General features: G+C 45.0%; 1 long non-coding RNA gene across 2 annotated transcripts; it reads left to right on the top strand.

The window, feature by feature from the left end:
- The first annotated feature begins 5764 nt into the window (after window positions 1–5764).
- Window positions 5765–20166, top strand: LOC139363463 (uncharacterized). Of its 2 annotated transcripts, none has more exons than XR_011623887.1 (3): window positions 5765–5799; window positions 15107–15250; window positions 17102–20166. It is a non-coding gene; the product is annotated as an uncharacterized lncRNA (long non-coding RNA). The 2 variants fall into 2 exon arrangements; XR_011623886.1 differs by lacking the exon at window positions 5765–5799 and adding an exon at window positions 13831–14288.
- The last annotated feature ends 1102 nt before the right edge of the window (window positions 20167–21268 follow it).

Here is a 21268-nt window from a genome sequence, read left to right on the forward strand (position 1 = left end):
CACAGAGTGTGAGTTCTTTGTACGGTGAAGTTAAAAAAAAAAAAACAGGTCAAATGGAGGCTGGCAGATCACGAGATCAGGATTTTGAGACCAGCCTGACCCACGTGGTGAAACCTGGTATCTACTAAAAATACAAAAATTAGCTGGATGTGTTGGTGGGTGCCTGTAATCCCAGCTACTCATAAGGTTGAGGCAGGAGAATTGCTCGAACCCAGAAGGCAGAGATTGCAGTGAGCTGAGATCGTGCCACTGCACTCCAGCCTGGGCAACAGAGCCATACTCCATCTCAAAACAAACAAACAAACAACAACCACAACAACAAAAACAAGCCACAGCCAATTGTAAGGATCCATATAACAGAGAGGACCAGGATGCCATGAAAAACATGAAAAATAGCCTTGGCTAGAAATAGGTCATTTGATCCTTGGCTAATTGGCAACTCTCTACATTTTCTGATATACAATGTTCAATTTGATGTGCAAGGTAATTGTATCTTGCAAAGAATTTGAGAATTTGATATGTTACTCATGTGTTACCACCCATACAAGTGAATTAAACTTTTACAGAATAGAGAAAAAGCATTGTTGAGCAAAATAATAAAAGAGCAATAAGAAGGGAAAACACAAAAGAGCTGCTTTTAGAAGCACAAAATAACAGTGTTTTTCAGAATCATACTGGAGTCCAAATCATTTCTGTCACATCTAATTAAAAAACACAGTGAAAGATGTTAAACTGATCATAGGATGCTCACTGAATAGCCAGTTATTGAAAAATCTTGTTCCTAGATTGAAGTTAACCATTTCCATCTACCACATCAGACCAAATCACTGTCATGATGCTAACTAAGCTAGTTACACAGGCAAAGATGTGAGACTCACAATTTTCTAACTGCAAAGCACCCTGATTAGGCAAATATTTTTGTAGATACTTGAGTAAGAAAATTTGCATTTTGGCCATTCTTAAACTGAATTAGAAACTTCTGAAGAAAAACGAAGGTAGTTATGATTTTAAAGGCATTATTTCATGGCATCAAAGTCTTGGGACGCTTTGATCTAGCTACTGTATTTTCTTAACTTTGTTGCAACTCATCAAAGAGAACATTAATATTAAAGGCATTTGCAAAAAAATCTGAGACATTGTTGTATCTCCTTTCTCTGTCTCAAATTTTTAATCATTACAAAAAAGAATTTTAAGCTATTAAAGAAAATTAGTCACATACAAGAAGTATTTGATTTACAAAATCCTGAAACAATAATGTTAATTTTGCTGTTAACATGCATATAAATTCTTTGATTCTCCTCCTTTCCAGAGGTGCAGCTTCATTCCCTCCCTGTGAGTGTGGCCTGGACTTAATGACTCGCTTCTAACTGATAGAGTAATGCTGACATAATAATCTGTGACTCTGGGTGTAGAACACCAGATTCACTGCAGCTTCTACTTTGCTTCTCTCTTTCTCTGGGATCATGAGCCCTGGGGGAAGCTGGCTGCTGTGTCATAAGCAGGCCTGTGGAAAGGTCCATGTGACTAGGAGTGAGGCCTCCTGGGACCAGACAAGAAGAACCTGAAGCCTCTTCCAACAGCCATGTGAGAGATTCTTGTGTCTTGTGAATCCCCAGGCCCATCTGAGCCCTCAGATGATTCAGCCCTGGATGACAACTAGACTGCAACTTGGTGAGAGGCCCTGAGTCCGAAGCTCACAGAGAAACCTCTCCTGGATTCCTGACCATTGGAAACTGTGGGAGGTGATAAGTATTTGTTGATCTGAGCTGCTAAGTTTTAGGGGACTTGTCATTGAACTTTTTCATTTGCTCTAAATTCGTGATAAGATATCAAACATGTCATTTGCTTTTAATATTTAAGAAAAATGTCCATGGCTATATGAGATATATTTTATTATCATGAACAGTGACCTATTTTTTGACCTCCAATTTGTATGTTCTATTTAAACACAAAAGGAAGATCCAAGCTATGCTAGGCTGATTTTATGATGACACCCCAAATACCACCCTTGGTTACTCATGTTACCCCAGTTACTCAGTTGACACTAATGCAGATGCTGCTGTGAAGGGGTTTTGCAGATAGATTTCAGGTCCCCAGTCAGTTGACTTGAAGATGGGGATTATCCTGCTTGGACTGTCCTAATCAGGTAAGCTCTGAAAAGGACTGGATTCTTCCTGAGAACAGAGACTCATCATGGGGAAAGAACACTGGTAGCCAATAGGAATTAGAAACTCTCCCCACTGTCTACTCTGATAGCCCGAAGGAAACAGGAATCTTAGTCCTACAATTGAGAGAGACCGAATTCTGCCAATGAGCTCTATATAAGCTTGGGGAAGAATCTCAATCTTAAGATGAGGGTACAGCTTTGCGAAACCCTGAACAAAGAATCTGTCACACTAGGCCTGGATTTCTGATGAAGGAAATGTAGACAAATAAATGGGCGCTGTTTTAAGCCACTAAGTTTGTGGTAATTGGTTATGTACTAATAGAAAATTAATAAACAGATTCAACAGCTAAACATATGACATGTTCTCCACTGGAATGAATTTATGAACTGATATGCACAGTAGCTGCATGAGACCAAATGTTCGCTAACTTGCTTTGCATTTTTCATTTTGTGATTTTTGTGTGATACAATTTTTAACACAATCATATTTCATTCATTCATTCAACAAAAATTAACTTAGTGCCTACTATGTGGCAGATATGCTTTTATATTCTGTAGACACAACTTTGATCAAAACAACCCAAAGACCCTGTGCTTGTGCTTTCCATTCTAGAGGCTTCTTGAGAGTGAGATGGAGCCATTGGAGGGTATTAAGTGAAGAAATGACACAATCTGACTCACATCAGCAGGATTGCTGATCACTGTGGGGAGAACAGTCATGAGCAGCAGGAGAGGGGACAGAGCAAGGGCCACAATTCAGTAGTGAGAGGGTGGTAGATACTAAGGGTAAAGGAGAGCCTGAGGGATGACAGGGACAGAGAGAAGGGCTGGAGAAGCAGGAGGTGAGGTAAAGGAAGAGAGAGAAAGAATTCTAAAGCAGTGGAATTCTCAGATTTAAACATAGTGTTTCATAGATTTTTAATGCATTTATCCGCAGAACTTGGCACAGTGTTACTTGCACCTTGGTCTTTAATACATTCTGTGGGACTGTGTAAAAACTAATTAACTCCCTGTGTTAAACAGGTTAAAAAAGAATACCAAGTGTCCCAATAAAACCTGCACATAGCTTAGATGTGAATAATTCATAAAAATAGGCAGGTGCATGGTCGGCCACTGTGGCTCATGCCTGTAATACCAGTGTTGTGGGAGGCTGAGGATTACTTGAGCCCAGGAGTTCAGGACCAGCCATAGCAACATAGGGAGACCGCATCTCTACAAATAATTTTTTAGAAAAATTAGCCAGGAGTGGTGGCACAAGCCTGTGGCGCCAGTTACTTGGGAGGTTGAGGGAGGAGCATTGGTCTCATGATCCCAGGAGGTCGAGGCTTCAGTGAGTCATGAGCGTGCCACTGTACTCCAGCCAGGGTAACAGAGTGACACCCTGCCTAGAAATAAATAAACAAATAAATAAACAAAGGCAGTTCATGAGCACTGGTGAAGGGCACTTTGGCTGCATTGAGCACTTGCAATTTTGAGGTGATTAAATTCTGTACAGGCTCCCGGTTGCAATATATGGCAACACATTGTGCTTTGTCTTGTGATGTCCTGAACTCGCACACACAAACTTAGGACTATGAGGTAAAGATATCTTAAAAATACAACAGACCAGAGTTACAGATACATAGTCTGGGAAAGTAAAACTTAGCTTTGTGAGTGCTACCCACTGTAGCACAATCGGAGACCCACCCCAAGGCTGCAGGACCCGCGGAGACCCTCGACCCGACAGGAGCCCCAAGCGCCCATACCCGATTCTATTTTCAGTTCAGGCCCAAATCCCTGGGGGTTGGTCGGGGTAGAGGCGGGGCTCAGTGGCCTGGGCTGTCAGCGACCCAGGGACAGGGTCTCACACCCTGCAATGGAAACACAGCTGTGACCTGGACCTGGACTGGAGCCTCCTCCGCAAGTATGAACATAACCTACAAGGGCGCCAGTTACCTCGTCCTAAACCAGGAACTGTGCTCTTGGACCCCAGCGGACAAGGTGGCTCAGATGCCCTGGCATAGGAACATGCAGAGCTGCTGAAAACCTACCCGCAGGGAAGGTGGCCAGAGCGGCTCAGCAAAGGCCTTAAGAATGGGAAGGAGACGCTGCAGTGCGCAGGTACCAGGGGCCACGGGGTACCTCCCTGATCTGCAGATCTCCCCGACCCACCTTCCAAAAGAAGGGGAGGAAATGGGACCAACGCTAAAACATCCCTCTCCCTCTTGTCCTGAGGAAAAAGATTCCTCCTGGGTTTCAGATCCTATACCAGAGAATGACTGAGGGCCCACCCTGCACTCTGGGACAATTAAGGAATGAAGTCTCTGAGGAAAAGGAGGGGAAGCCAATCCCTGGAATACTGATCAGCTGTCCCCTTTGACCCCGCAGCAGCCTTGGGCACCAGGAATTTTCCTCTCAGCCTTTGTTATCTGCCTCACACTCAATGTGTATCTGTTGGTCTGATTCCAGCTCTTCTGAGTCCCTCGGCCTCCACTCAGGCCAGGGCCAGAAATCTCTGTTCCTGCCTCAGAGACTAGAACTTTTCAAGAAATAGGAGATTATCCTGGACACTGCCTGTGTCCAGGCTGGTGTCTGGGTTCTGTGCTTCCTTCCCCACCCTGGGTGTCCCGTCCATTCTCAGGATGGTCATACGGGTGCCTCTGGCGTGTCCCATGGGGAATGCAAAGTGCCTGATTTTTTTTGACTCTTCCCCTCAGATCCCCCAAAGACACGTGTGACCCACCACCCCATCTCAGACCATGAGGCCACCCTGAGGTGCTGGGCTCTGGGCTTCTACCCTGTGGAGATCACAATGACCCAGCAGCAGGATTGGAAGGACCAAATTTAGGATGCACACTTCTGGGGACCAGACCTGCAGGGTACAGAACCTTCCAGAAGTAGGCAACTGTGGTGGTGTCTTCTGGGGGGAAGTAGAGATACACAGGCCATGTGCAGCCTGAGGAGCCACCAGAGCCCCTCACCCTGAGATGGGGTAAGGAGACAAATGAGGGGTCATGTCTCTTCCCAGGGAAAGCAGAAGCCCTTCTGGAGCCCTTCACCAGGGTCAGGGCCCCTCACATTCGCCTTCTTTCTCAGGGCCATCCTCCCAGCCCGCATTCCCTATCATGGGCATCGTTACTGTCCTGGCTGTTCTTGGTGCTGTTGTCCCCGGAGCTGTGGTCACTGCTGTGATGTGGAAGAAAAAGAGCCCAGGTAGGAAAGAGTTGAGCTCCAAGTTTTCTTCTTCCATTGGTGGATTTCAAGTCCCACGTGGAAGTTGGCTCATTTCCTGCCAGTTGTGAGGCACCATCTCCATGCACGTTTACCCTGTTCAGATGCCCTGTCAATTCTTACTCTTTTGTAAAGCACCTGTGATGTTGAAGGACAAATATATCACCTTGATTGTGGTCATGGGAACCTGACTCTCTGCAGTCACAAGTCAGGGGAAGTTCCTTGCTAAGAACAGACCTCAGGAGGACAATTGGTCCAGCTTCAACACATCCTCTTCCCTCGGGTTTCCTGATCCTGACCTGGGTCTGCAGTCACAGTTCTGGAAACTCCTCTGGGATCTCATGGCCCTACCTCCTCTCTGGCCTCTCACAGTTTGTTTTCTTTCCACAGATGGAAAAGGAGCAGCCATGCTCAGGCTTCATGTAAATGTGCTAGGGGTGGGAGAGTGATCCCTGAGATCCTTGGGATAGTGTAGACAGGAGCCCATGGGGGAGCTCACCCACCCCACAATTCCTCCTTTAGTCACATCACCTGTGAGCTCTGACCAGATTTTGTTTTTCTTCCACCCCGAACAGGGACAGTATCCAGGGCTCTGATGTGTCCCTCAAGGCTTGTAAAAGTGACACCTTAGAGGGCCTGAAGTGAAGGAGGAGTTGGGGTAGATGGGACACAACTGGGTTCTGGAGCTTCTTTGATTTGGAATTTTTCAATGTGTTGGGCTGTTCAGTGTCACCACTTACCATGACTGACTTGAATTTGTTCACGACTATTTTTTTTCTAAGACTCTCTTGTGAGGGACTGAGATGCAAGATTTGTTCATGGCTCCTCTTTGAGACTTCAAGGGCCTCTGGCTTCTCTTTCTGTCAAGGCGTCTGAATGTGTCTGTGTCCCTGGTGACAGGTGAGATGCAGGGAGACCAGTCCACCCTCATGTCCACCATGACCCCTGATATCATTTGGATCTCTGTCCCCACCCAAATCCCATGTCCACTTGTAATCCCTAATGTTGGAGGTGGTGCCTGATGGGATGTGATTGGCTTATGGGGGTGGATCCTCCATGAACGGTTTAGAGCCATCTCTTTGATGCTGTTCTTGTGATAGTTCTCACAAGATCTGGTGTTCAAAAGTGTGTGGCACCTCCCTGCTCTCTCTCCCTCCTGCTCCAGGCAAGGCAGTCATGCCTGCTTCCCCTTAACCTTTCAGCATGCTTGGAAGTTTTCTGAGGCCCTCTCGAAAGTTAAGCAGATGCCAGAATCATACTCTTGTATGGCCTGCAGAACCATGAGCCAATTTAAACCTCTTTATAAATTACCAACTCTGTGGTATTTCTTCATAAAAGTGTGAGAATCAACTAATTCAGAAAGTTGGCACCAGGACTTGCGTATTACTGTAAAGGAAGCTGAAAATGTGAAAATGTCTTTGGAACTGGGTAACAGGCAGAAGTTGGAAGAGTTTGGAGAGTTGAGAAGACAAGAAAATGAGTGGAAATTTGGAACTTTGTAGAGATTTGTTAAGTTGTTGTGACCAAAATGCTGATAGTGATATGGACAATAGAGTCCAGACTGATGAGGTCTTAGATGGAAATGAGGAACTTACTGGGGCCTAGAGTAAAGGTCACTTGTTATGCATTGGCAAAGAACTTGGATGCATTCTGCCCCCTCCCTAGGGATCTGTGGAACTTTAAACTTGAGAGTGATGATTAAGGGGTATCTGACAAAAGAAATTTCTAAGCAGCATAGTATTCAAGATTTGGCCTGGCTGCTTGTAATAGCCTATGCACATATGTGTGAGCAAAGAAACCAGAACTGATATTTAAAGGAGAAATTTAATACCCGGGACAATTCCTAGTGGAGCTGCAGCAGCAGGACCCCTGCCAGGACTACTAAATGGTAGAGCCACTGGCAATGTGCAGCCTCAGCCTGGAAAAGCCATAGGCATTCAATTTTTACGCCTGAGAGCAGCTATATGGGTTATTTTCAGCAGAGCCATAAATGTGGGGCTGCACATGGCATTATGAGCCCAGCACATGCACCAGCCAGTGTGCTCAGGATTCAAAATATAGAGTCAAAGGAGATTATTTTAGAGCTTTAACTTTTTAATGTCTGCCATGATGAGTTTCAAACTTGTGAGGAAACCGCATTCATTTCTTTTGGCCCATTTATACCTTTTGGAATGGAAATATATAAGAAATGTCTCTTCCACTGTTGTATTAATATTTTGGAATAAATAACATTTTTTTAAATTTTGTAGGCTCAAAACTTTAATAACTCACCTTGAATCTCAGATGAGACTCTGGAATTTTGAGTTGATGCTGGACAACCTAACACATCTGGGACAATTGGGAGAAAATTATTGTATTTTGCAATGTGAGAAGAATACGAGCTTTGGCTGACTAGGGACAGGATGCAGTGATATAAATATTTATCCCCTGTTACCTCATGTTAAAATCTGATGCCCATTGTGGGATGTGGGGCCTAATGGGTGGCATTTGGGTCATGGGGACCAATATTTTATGAACAGAGAGATGCTGCCCTCTCTAAGGAGTGAATGAATTGCTGCTGTATTATTTTCCATGAGAACTAGTTGTTAAAAAGAGCCTGGCAACTTCCTACTCTCTCTGTTCCTCTGTTACCGTGTGATCTCTGCACATACCAGCCCCCCTTTGCCTTCTGCCATGAGTGGAAGCAGCCTGAGGCCCTCACTAAATGCTCAAACATTTCCAGCCATCAGAATCCTGAGCCACATGAACCTTGTTTGTATAAATTAGTCAGTCTCAGACATTTCTTTATAGCAACACAATATGGAATAAGACAACTTTCTCATCACAGGTATGTGTCTCTGGCAGCCAGCCCCAATTCTCAAGATATCCAGGATATGCTCAGCCAAGAGTTTTCTCATCAGTACTCTAAAGATGCTCTTATCACTCAAGAGTCTAAGGTTTTTAGAAGAAACCAGGGACAAAGACTAAATGTTTTTGTTATATTTCAGATTACCCACTTTTCTTTGACTACATATCTTTTATAGGAAAAAGGATTATAACAGTAAAGAGGTATTGTCATGTTATCAGAGTCTCCTTCAGTCATTCAAAATTAGAACAGTTCACCATCCTCTTGTAAGAATATGTCTCCCAGAATGACGTCACTCAGGTTTGCAGACACCACTCAATCTTACCAAGTTCCAAAAACAAGAATGGTCTCAGGGACATATGGCTTCACACTTTTAGGCATCCAGTATAATTGACCTAAGAGAAAATATCTGTCTTGCTCACACCATCTTTGAGGAGTTAAACTAATATTGAATTTTCCTCATATAACCCTTTGACTTATTCACTTACCCTCAGCCACTATTCCTCCCTCTGTCCCTTTATATCAGTCTCTTCCAGGTTTGGAAGTGACATTTGGTTTGTCTGCTGTGCTGGTTTAGACCGCAGGCAGCAGTAGTATTCTAGAATGTCTTCCCTAAGTCTACTCTTGATCATAGAGGGTAGGTTACATAGGTAAGGAACTAGTGGGGGCTATCTGACCACCAGGCTATGTAGCTCTACTTACTGTTAATACTAACTTTGCCAGGTGAAATGAATGCTTGAGAATTCTTACATAAAGGTGTAAAAGTATAGTTATGGTTTTTGGCTTAGGGATAATTCCTGTTTCTGGCACTTTTATTTACATCCCTATTCCTGATACCACGGCATCACATATAAAAAAAGAAATTTGAGGTGAAGTGTAGTCATTATTCCAGCATCCTCTCCCCTTAGGAAGAATTGTATGTATAGTCATAACAGCAGTGTCCTGATCCATCAGGACAAAGAGAGGGAGCTACCTAGTGGAGTCACTCTTGCAGCTCCACCCATGTTGACAGTGAGCGCATTCATGGAGATATAAAAGCCAGTCCTTCATGTTTATATTGCCCAACAATTATTTTGGCAGTTTTTAGACAACCAATGTTTTAATTGACTATTTCAATTTTCTATCAAAGTTTTCTTCTGAGGCGGACATCTCCTTGTGCATTGTTGGCAGTTTGAGGCTGTAAAGTGTGCTTTCTTGTGTAAAGAAATGGAACTCACCAGTTCAGATTTGTCCAATCTCTCCTTTTCCGGTTCTTTCACAGCCCTTGAAGTACTGACATCTTCCCCTGGTTGAGCATAGCACAATCCAGAGTCAGTGACTTTCCTGTCAAGATTCACTGGCAGCTCCTTTGGGGTTGCTGGCATCAGTCTGGCTTGCCAGCTATGTATGATCAAAGCCTTCCCACTAGGGACTCTGTCACAGAGCCATCTGCTGCCTCTGCCTGTTTTCTTGACCAACAGTCAAAACAGACATTATGAGAAATGAGATAAATTACCAAAATTGTGAACAAAAGAGAGATTATTACTAATGAGCCTTAGGAAGTTAAAAAGCATTGTAAGTGAACACTCTGAAAAACCTGAAGCCAATAAGTTAGACCACTTAGATAAAAAGGATGGATTATTAGAAAGATAGAAACTGCCAAAACTGACTAAAAAATAGCCAGAAAACCTGAAGAGAACTGTACTCTAGGTTAGTAATTTAAAAACCTTCTCAAAAAGAAATGCCAAAGCCCAGATACCTTCACTGGTGAATTCTATCAACTATTTTGAAAGCTCTTTCAGACAAGAAGAGAGGAGGGAAGACTTTCCAGCTCATTTACAGAACTGGCATTACCCTCATATCAAAGTCACAGCAAGACTCACAGGAAAAGGATACCACAGACCAGTATCACCAATAAACATAAGTGAAAACATCCTTAGCAAACATTGGCAGATGATACAATACCACATAAAAAAGGAATTACACTCCATGACCAATGGGATTCATCGCAGGAATATAAGGATGGATTAACATTTGAAAATCAACTCATGGAATGCACTGTATTAATGAAATAAAAGACATAATTATCTGAAAGTATGCAGAAGAAACTGTTGACAAAAGTGTTAACACCACTCATGTTCGTAAGTTTCAACAAGATAGGAATGGAGGGGACCTTCCTCACTCTGATAAAGGACATGTATAAAAAACCCACAGCTAAAATCAAGCTTAATGAAGAAAGATTGAAGACTGAATGCCTTCTCCTAAGAATGGGGATCAGTGCAAGGATGTCCAATCCCATCACTTCTATTTAACATTGTACTGGAGATTGCAGCCAGTGCAATAAGGCAGAAAATTAAAAATTAAAGGCATCCAGATAAAAACGAAAACATAAAACTCTATTCACAGATAACATGACCTTGTCTGTAGAATTCACAAGCAGATAAAAGCCTGCTAGCACTAAGCACTAAGAAATAAATCCAGAAGGCCCCATAAGGTATCAAATCAATATAAAAAATAATTATTAACGTATTTCTCTATACAAGCAATGAAAATCTCACCTTTTCTATCACACTAGTTACAAAAAGAGCAAAATAGGAATAAATTTAGGAAGAGAGCAGTGTTCGTTCACTGAAAATAAAAAAAGATTCCTGAGAGAAATTAAAGGTCTAAATAAATGAAGAGATGCGAGTTGGAAAGCTCAATAATACTGTTAAGATGGCAGTTCTCCCGCAGTAGATCTATAGGTTCAACACAATCCCTATCAAAATCCCAGCAGGGATTTTATAGAAAATTGACAAGATAATCCTAAAAATGTATATGAAAATGCAGAGGATGCAGAAGAGCCAACACAAATTTGAAAAAAAAATGGATTGTCATATAAAACTACAATAATCCAGACAGCGTGAAACTGAGAGACACAGAGATCAATAAACAGAAGTGAGAATCAAGAAAGATATTCTTACATTTTTTTGTCAATTGATTTTCAATGAAGTTGCATAGGTAATACAATGTCACATTTAACACCACATAAAATATCAGCTCAAACAAATTAGAGAACTAACCAGCTAAAATCGATGAGTTAAAACTATAAAATTTCTTTTTTTTTTTTTTTTGAGTTGGAGTCTCACTCTGTTACCAGGCTGAAGTGTAGTGGTGCGATCTCGGCTCACTGCATCCTCCACCTGCTGGGTTCAAGAGATTCTCCTGCCTCAGCCTCCTGAGTAGCTGGGACTACAGGCAAGTACCACCACGCCTGGCTAATTTTTTTGTGTTTTTAGTAGAAATGGGGTTTACCGCGTTAGCCAGGATGGTCTCGATCTTCTGACCTCGTGATCCAACTGTCTCAGCCTCCCAAAGTGTTGGGATTACAAGCATGAGCCACCATGCCCGGCAAAACTATACAATTTCTAAAAGAAAATACAGGAGAAAATTTTTGTGACTTTGGGTAGTTAGGCAAAAGATTCTTAGATAAAATACCAAAAGCATGATCTACAAATAAAAAGAGAGAGAGAGAGAGAAATTGGACTTAGTTAAAATTTAAAACTCCAGCTCTCCAAAGATGTCGAGAATATGAGAAGACAACCCATAGACTGGGAGAAAATATTTCACAATTTATCACAAATTACATTTGTGATGAAGAACCTGTATCCAGAATGTGACAAGTTTTTAAACTCAATGTAAGAAGACGAGCAACTCAACTAAAAATGAGCAAAATACACAAATATGTTCAACTGACTTTTACAAAGCATAATAGCAATTCAATGAAGGTAGGAGAGCTTTCCTAACAAATGGTGCTGGAGCAACTGGACAACCACAGTGGAAAAAAATAACCTCAGCCCAAACCTCATCTTTATACAAAAAATAACTCAAAATGAATCAAAAGCTTTAATGTAAAACACACAGTTAAAATTACAAACGTTGAGTCAGGCGTCGTGTCACAGGCCTGTACTCTCAGCTATTCGGGAGGCTGAGGTGGGAGTATTCCTTGACCCCAGGAGTTCAAGGACAGCCTAGGCAAGATTTTTTTTCTAAAATAAATAATAAATTAAAAATTTTTGATTACAACCTTTGAAGAAAAAGTCATCAGAACTAAGACTGGACAAGTAGTTCTTAGACATAACACCAAAAGTATGATCCATAAAAGAAAAGGTTAATAAATTGGATCTTATCAAAACTAAAAACTGTTGTTCTGTGAGAGACCTGTGAAGAGCTACAAAGACAAGCTACAGCACGAGAGAAGATATTTACAGACAACATATTCTGTAAAGACTGTATTCAGAATATATGAAGAAATGTAAAAACAACAGTAAAAAATGAAATTCAATTACAAAATAGGCAATGAGCAAGACATGAACAGACGTTTCACTGAAGAGGATAAACACCGGACTAATAAGCAGATGAAAAGATGCTCAGCATCATTATTCAGTAGGAAAATACAAATTAAAACTGCAATGATGAGAATGGCTGTAATACAAAATAAAGGTAACAACACGTGCTGGCAAGGATGCAGAGAAACTGGCTCACTCTTATATTGCTGGTAGGGATGTATTTGAAAATGGTACAGCCACTCTGGAAATGGATATTGCATTTTTCTTCAAACTGAACATGTAATTTACTATATGACTAGCAATTGCCCTCCTGGGCACTTATTTCAAACAAGGGAAAACTTAAAGTTCATGAAAAACCTGTACACAAATACTCTTGCAGCTTTATTCATAATACCCCCAAACTCAAAATAATGCAATTGTCTTTCAGTGGGTGAATGAGATCTGCTGTTTGAATTCGTAACTGAGTCACACAAGTGCCCTTTCTCAAGGCTACCATCTTGCTTATCTGTGCAATAAGCGTGTTATGCGTATTTCCCATTTTCAAACAAAGAATATTAAAGACATGTACTCAAGGATCCAAATTTAATGAACATAAATTTTTTACTGCTCCATCAAAGACATTCTTAAGAGGGAATGCAATTTGATGATACTGCCTTGGTTCTGCCGAGGTGCTGGGTGTGTTACCTACCATGGCATTTGCAGCATTCATGGAAAAGTCAACATAATGAAATAGGCAGATGGCATCTTGGTATTACTGTGAAAACAGGTTTCCCTCCTGGACTCTCTGAAGGCAGCTCAGGGGACACACCTTCAAAATGGCAAAGATCAATTATGGTTCCTAGTGGGACACAACTCCTAACCTATTCCAACTCAGCGCTCTCTCTCTCTCTTTTTCCCCTCATTCTTCCAACTTGTAATTGTACAAATTTTCAAATGTGCCAAGAAGCTGAAAGAATAGTGCAGTAAAATTCAAGTTATCACTCTGATATATTTGATTAATATCTCTTTATATACATGAGAGCAGCATGTGGAATGATAGACAATAGAGACTCAGAAGGGTAAGGGTGGCTGGCGGTGGGTGTATAACAGAGGGGTTTCTTGTTGGGTACAATGTATCTGTCTGCAGTGACGGATGCACTGAAGGCCCTGACTTTACCGCAACTCAATATAGCAGTGTAGCAAAACTGCACCTGTGCCCCATGAATACATACGAATCTAAAAATTGTAAAATAAAGTAATATCTCTTTTTGTAGATACAGGTAGATATGTTGCATAGCGTGTGTGTGTGTCTGTGTATCTGTGTGTAGAGAGAGGCAGCAGGAATGAAGAGATTAAGATTTTGTGACTGAGCCATTGTGAAGTAACTTAAACATAAAACATGCATGGACAAATGTCTGTGTGACAATAAACCTGAATATAAACATGAACGAATATGCCTATAAACACATCCCTGGATAGATAGCTTATGAACAAATTCCCTACCCCAGCTCCCTTACTGGTTACCCTGTGAACACAGGCAGGCAGGGAACAGGACCCAGCTAGGTTCCCTCATCTCATCCTCTTGCTTCCAGGCAGGTCCTGCATCCACTCCTGCTGCACAGAGGGCTCCCACCCTGCCTTGGTCTGTTTCACAGGTGCTCCCCTAACTCTCTCTGCCTCCACTGCCTTACCTGGGTGGAGCTGAGGCTGCCCTGACCAAGAACAGCACCGCCCACCTGTGCCCCCAAGACCAGGAAGTTAGGAGGAATCACGCAACAGGGTCAGTAACTCTCCCACTTCCCCAATCAGTCTGAACTGATGGCAGGAGATACTGATGCTTGCTTTACTCATCCTCATTCCCTGTTCATGATTCTTCATTAATTCAATCCAATCTCCCCAGCAGTCACTTCACCCAAGAAGCAGGCTGACCTCTACTCTTCATAATCAGGAAACTACAAAGCACTCTCCATCCCCTCCCTGATATCACCCTTCAGCGCTACATCATCACATGTGGGCTCCAACTCTGCAAGCAGGTGTCCCCCACAGGGTCAACCCCTGAACACTGGCCCCAGATATCCCCCATCTCTTCCCAGCCCTTTCTGTATTGCTGTGAATCTGTCCCTCACTGAGAACTGACAGGGAGATGTGGGGGAGGAGGGGAGATTTCTTTGTGCTGTGTCAAGGCATCAAGACAGACCTCTCCTTCTCTCCTGAACCTCACACTCTATCCCTTCCCAGACACTTGAAATAAAATGCAGACCAGAAAGTCTATTTAAGAGTCAGGACAATTACTTTTTCTAGACAAGATTATCTTCCTTCTCAGGGCTCAGCCATGACTGTGGGTGACCAAACAACTGTTCACAAAGGGCAGTGATCTCTTCAATGCCAGTTTATGAATTCACACTTTGCCACCTGCAGAGGTGGAAAAAGGCACCTCAAACCACCATCCAATAGTTATTCCTGGCCTTTACTCCTCACACCCATCTGGACACTTGGAGAGTGTGGAGGGCACCCAGGGTGCATGGTGGCAGTGGAGGCCTTGGGAAAACTGGCCAGGAAGCCAAGGAATGCACCTCAGGTGACTAAATATTTTTACAGTTCTGCACTTGCTGGAGAATGACCCCAAAAGATAAGACCAATTTGTTGACTATCAACTGATTTGGCTGAGTCATGGACATGAAGCAAATGAGCATTGCCTTTACCTATGACATGCATGAGGATTCTGAGACCTACCTGCATCAGGTGAGCTCCACACCCAGAGGGACACCCACTCTCCCACCTCCTTACTTTCTGTATCTTTTCATACTTTACACCCTCATCCCTCCCTCTGGGAGTCTTCCCTCTTTGGGGTCTTCTAGTCCTGCCCTCTGTCTCCTTCCAGGTGGCACAGGGCTTGGTCATCATGTTTGTGTTAGGTGACAATGATGCCAGGATCTTCAGTATGGGCAGCACTGCTTTGAGGTCAGTGTTAGGAGCTGCCTGAGGAGACAGACGTCTCCACCATAGTGAGTGCCGATCTCATGAAACCCTTTAGGTCCTCCTAGTTCCTTAATATGTTTGTCTTCAATCCTGTCATGTAGGTCATGGGCACCTGATGCATAATGGACACTTGGTTGGTTCGTGCACCCTGGTCTTTGATGCTGTGTTGGGATGTTTTTCTGACCTTTATGTGGGGTCTCTGTTTTCTTTCATCATATTACATCTCTTCCCCCACTCCCGACTCCATCCTCTGAACCCATACAGTACACCAGCCTCTGCAGGTGTGCCATGCGTTCCTGCCTCATTTCTTCCTTTTCATGCCTTATTCTCACCATGCCACATTTTCCCCTCAGTTGAACAGACATAGTAGGGGACTCACCCATTCTGGAATGTGACTGCCCTTCCAGAGGGGACAGCAGGTTGGGGATGAAGGAGACCCTACTGACCCCATGGCAACATCCTCTTCCCCGACACCCTGGCTTCTGTCTTCTGCATCAGCACCACTCCTGAACCCCCATTCCTGATTGTCAGAATTTTCAACATAACTAAAAATGAAACATAAATGCATCTGCAGTATGTGTGGGTGCTCTCTCCCTTTATTGTATTTGGAGTGAGTTATTTTAGGGCATGGTCCAGGGTAAATTCCTGTAAGGCCTGGGTGCCCTGCTGTGAGGTCAAAGGGGGATGGGACTAAGACTGCAGAGCCCTGGCTCCCCCGCTACTTGCCAATTGCTGGCCCTTTCTGGGGGTCTCTTCTGCTTTCTCTGGCCTGGGAGACGCTGGGGTGTTTCTGATCCTGGGGCTCCTGGGGGCGGTGCACATTAGCTCCAGGGATGGAGGGTGCTGTGGACACTGGTGGGAAGCTTGGGTGTCTCCTCCCAGGCTCTCTCCTACCAGACTCTCTCAGTGCCTCCTCATCTGTTTCTTTAGCTTTTGGATCTTGAGCACCAGGGCCTGGGCCACCACCCACTCGTTCCCTTCCAGGAAGACCTGGTCCAGCTCCAGCTGTTGCTCAAGCAACTCCTCAGCTTGGGCCAGCTCAGCTGTGTCTGGGGCTCAGGGCCCTGGTGACAGGGAGTAGGGGAGGAGCATCAGCCAGGGCAGGGGGCTGAGGCCCTTGGAACCTGTATTGCAAGGTCTCGTGGTAAGTGAGGAATTCTACCTTCCTTTCTCTTTTTCCAGCCCATTAGCTTAAGTCCACCTGTACTGAGAATCCCAGGGAGCAACCTGTCTTGGGCATAGGCCTCTGGGGGACAGATACAGATCCCTGGCTCAGGAGCTGTATCTGGATGCTTTGAACGAAGACATGAGGTCACTGGAAAGAGAGGACCAGCTGTCTCTCCCCACTGAGAAATAATTAACTGTTAGATGAGGGGGAGTTCCTGTTCAAGGACTCTGGACTGTGCTGCTCTGGGCCGGGGGAGGGCTGGCATCTCCTCTGCTTCCTCCTCTGCAGAATCTGACTCCAGTCAGGGGAGGTTCTTTGCTTTTAATGGCTCATGTGATTTGATTGGGCCCACACAGATAGTCCAGGATAGTCTCCCTATTTTAAGGTACTTAATCTTCATTACATGAGTAATGTACCTTTTGCCATGCAATGCAACCTGTTCACAGCTTCCAAGGATTAAGACTGGACACCTTTGGGGACCATTACTCAGCCCAGCACATCTGCGTATGTTGAAGTCACCGAGTCAAGGAGACAGCCCTGCTGGAGAGGGTGACAGTGAAGCAGCAGCTACAATCATCAGGATTGAGAGGAATGGTCTGGGGCCTACAGGGAATGGTTACAATGAGGAAATGGGGGCCTAATCTGATGACAGCTTAGGGGTTTTGGGGAGGCGGAAGGCAGTAAGGTCTGAGACCCACAGTGAGGAGCAAGAACAAGAACCCCACCTCACCTCTGAACCCAGGGAGACAAGTCCCTGGGGAAACTCCCCGATGTGGGAGGACTTCGGAGGGGGTCATGTCCTCAGGGAGACTCAGGTTGCTGCTGGAGCTGCGAGGTGCAGGAATATCCTGAGAGAAGGTGTGGAGGTTTTGCTGATTGTGGACTGAGAATGCCATGGGGTACACTGGAAAGGTTTCTGTGGCTGGGGAGGTGGGGGAGACAGAATAGGGGTGTGCAGAGCCTTGTGGGGATGTGAGTGCAGGGTATGTGGGGGATCCAGTGTGACTGACACAGACAGGGAAATGACAGGAGGAGCTCAGTCCTGGTGGACTCGAGGCAGACGGTGGTGCTGAGGCTGTGGGAGACGAGGGAGGAGGAGCAGGGGTGGCTCTCAGCTGGGCTCTGTCCATGGAGATGAGGACAGTGAGGTGGTTGGGTCTTAGTGCTGTGGGAGCTTTTCTTGACCTCCTGATGACTGGATGGAGTGTCTGATGGAGGAGCAGGCTTAGAAGATTCACTCGTGACCCTGAGGGAGGGGATGTGCTCCCTCCAGGTCTCAGGTCTGCCCTGACACCTCTCTTTGTGGCTTAGGGCTCCCTACTGTAAATTCTTGGCAGTTAGTCCATTTTGGAGTCTATAACTTAAAGCAGAAACTCAGATGGTTGAAACGTCACTTTCATGAAGGGTTGTTAGTAGTGTACCATTTAGATTGTCTTGCAAAAGTCTCATTTGTTTTGTTTTTTTTTTTTCTAAATGACTGCCAATCTTGTTTTAAATTTACAAATGTAGTTAGTTGGTTATGGGTTGTTTAACCTTATCTGTAACAACAGTAGTTAGGGCCTCTTCTATTCTAATAATTAAGACTTTACACTGTGTACACATTGCAATTCAAGTATGAGTCATGCACAACCCTAGCACTAAGAGACAGGACGGACAGCCCCTCTCCTAAAATTTTGCAAAAGTTCTGGTTTCTTTCTCCACTCAGTGGGTACAAGTCAGCTAATGATGAACATGAGGTCTTTGTGCTCATTTAAAGGTGCTTCGGAAGAAGCACTGCCCCCTAGGAAGGCCTCCTTGTCTTGGTCCAGGACCCCTACCCCATGGCAGAGGCCATCTTCCCTCCCAGTGCACAGCGATGTCCCAGATAACAAACTGGTTAGCTGCTGTCCTCTCTTGGGCAGTTTTGTCTTCTAAAACATGGGTTTTTATCTGAGAATCTTCCTGTTCCCAGATGATCAAAACTGGGGCCATCCACTTCCTTCTGAGCCACCTCTGCCCGCGGGCTCATGGCTGTGTCCTCCAGTCACAACAGAAAACCCCTTCAGAACACCCTTCAGGAAGGCGGCATCTCCTCACAGGCTCACACATGCTTGGTGTGTGCACAGAGCTTTTGCTCTCGTTCAGGAGGTGTGTGGGGAGGCTCACTAGTCCAACAGAGCTTGGTACCAGTGTCATATGCCAGGAGCCAAGGTTACAAGGGATACAATGTTCCCAGACCTACCAGAGAAGGCAAACCCCTACAGCATGCAGGGCTAGACAGGGACCAGAAACAAGGTCATTCTAGGCCGCAAGAAGAGGGAAAGGGAAATTATGGACATACATCTGAGACACTGCAGATTTGGTTTCAGACCATAGACTACGGCAACAAAGCAAGCCACACAAACTTTTGTTTTTCCAGTGAATATAAAAATTATATTTATACTCTACTGTAGCCTACTAAATGTATAATAACATTATGTGTAAAAAAACTATGCAGATACATTAATTTAAAATTACTCTATTGCTGAAAAATGCTAACGATCGTCTGAGGCTTCAGCTCATCTTAATCTTTTTGCTGGGGTAGGGTCTTGCCTCAATGTTGATGACCGCTGGCTGATCAGGAGGTGGTTCCTAGAGGCTTCTGTGACAATTTCTTAAAACAAGACAATGAAGTTTGTGGCATGGATTACAAAGCGGGAATCAGTACTTAAGTAAGGTCAATATGAGTTTTCGAGTTAAGTGAACCTGAATATGAGCCCTCCAGGCCTTTCCACCAGTTAGCTATAGAGCCTTGAGTACATCTGAGCCACAGCTGGCACAAGCAGACACTTGGCCAGTGGGTGAGAGCTGAATGAACCCATCTGCGGCAATTTCCTCATCCGCAAACCAGTGATATAATTCCTTCCTCGCAGAAGAATAAATGAAAAAAGACACAGTGTCAAGAAAAGCAGACACGACCTGTGGAAGGCTGGGCACCAGTGCTCTAAAGCAAGTTCTGCCTAAACTGGTAGAAACATTTTTCACATTAGGAATAGGAGTTTTTCAAGATCCTGTCTGAGGCCAGGTTGAGAGCAGAGCAGGAGTAGGGTTCTGGGCAGGGCCAGGCACTGAAGTGAAGACAGGCCTGGAGAGAGCCGGCTCCTGGTGGCTGCTCAGTGGCTCAAACAGCTCCTTGCCTCACCTGCCACTGCCTCCTTCTCCCTTGGCTCTGGCTGTGCTGTTTCTTTCCCCTCCTGCCCTCCTGGTCCCTGGGACCCCACGGCTCCTAAACTTGCTACTCCCAGAGCCCAAAGGCAAGCATGGAAGAGCAAACAGCTTCAGGGGCAGTGGGAAGATAAGGCCAGCTCCCATGTCACTGCAAGGGTGCGAGTGGAGGAGGTGAAGGGGGTCAGCACAGGAGTGGGGGAAGCCTCTCAATCCCACCCTTCACCACCCTCACCCCTGCAGCGTTTTGCCTATTTCCAGCTCTCAGCTCCTTCCCACCCTAGCCCAGCCCAGACCTCGTCCCCTTCAGAGCAGCACAGTCCAGAGATTTTCTTGAACAGGAATAACCCCTCATCGAACAGTTAATTATTTCTTAGTGGGGAGGGACAGTCAGTCATCTTTTTCCAGTGACCCCATATCCTTGTTGAAGGCGTCCAGTTACAATCCTGATCCAGCGATCTCTACCTGCCCTGCAGAAGCCTATGCCCGAGACAGGGAGTTCCCTGGACTTCTCGGTACAGGTGGACTTAAGCTAATGGGCTGGTAAAAGAGAAAGGGAGGCTGAATTCCTCACTTGCAGCCAGACCACAGCTTCCTAAGGCCTCAGCCCCCTTCCCTGGCTGATGCTCCCTCCCCCACTCCCTCTCACCAGGATCCTGAGCCCCCAACACAGCTGAGCTGGCCAAAGCTGAGGAGCTGCTAGAGCAGCAGCTGGAGCTGGACCAGGCCCTGCTGGAAGGGCAGGAGGGGGTGGTGGGCCCAGGCTCTGGTGCTCAAGATCCAAAAGCTGAAAAAACAGATGAAGAGGCACTGAGAGAACCTGGGAGCAGACACCCAAGCTTCCCACGGATGCCCCCGGCACCCTCCATCCCTGGAAATACTGCCCACCGCCCCCCACAGGAACCCCAGGATCAGAAACACCCCAGCCTCTCCCAGGCCAGGGAAAGCAGAAGAGACCTCCACAAAGGGCAGGCAATTGGCAGGTAGTTGGGGAGTCAGGGCTCTGCAGTCTTAGTCCCATCCCCCTTTGACCTCACAGCAGGGCACCCAGGCCTTACAGGAATTTACCCTGGACCATGCCTTAAAATAACCTCACCCCAAATACAATAAAATGAGAGAGCACCCACACATAATGCAGATGCACTTGTGTTTCATGTTTAGCTATGTTAAACATTCTGACAATCAGGAGTGGTGCTGATGCAGAAGAGGGAAACCAGGGGGTGGGGGAAGACGATGTCAGGGGTGGGGGTAGCACGGTCTCCTTCACCGCTACTCTGCTTGCAAAGCTTATATCTTGCACTGAACACCAAGAATGAGTTTTCAGACAATTCCAGCTGAGCGGGACGGGGCACAACTCTTCTGAGAGAGTGCCCCAGCATCCCTCCACCAAGTATTTACTGAAAGGGCTTGTTAAACTAGTAACATCCACT

This window comes from Macaca nemestrina, chromosome 5, assembly GCF_043159975.1.
Source record: "Macaca nemestrina isolate mMacNem1 chromosome 5, mMacNem.hap1, whole genome shotgun sequence".
NCBI lineage: Eukaryota > Metazoa > Chordata > Mammalia > Primates > Cercopithecidae > Macaca > Macaca nemestrina.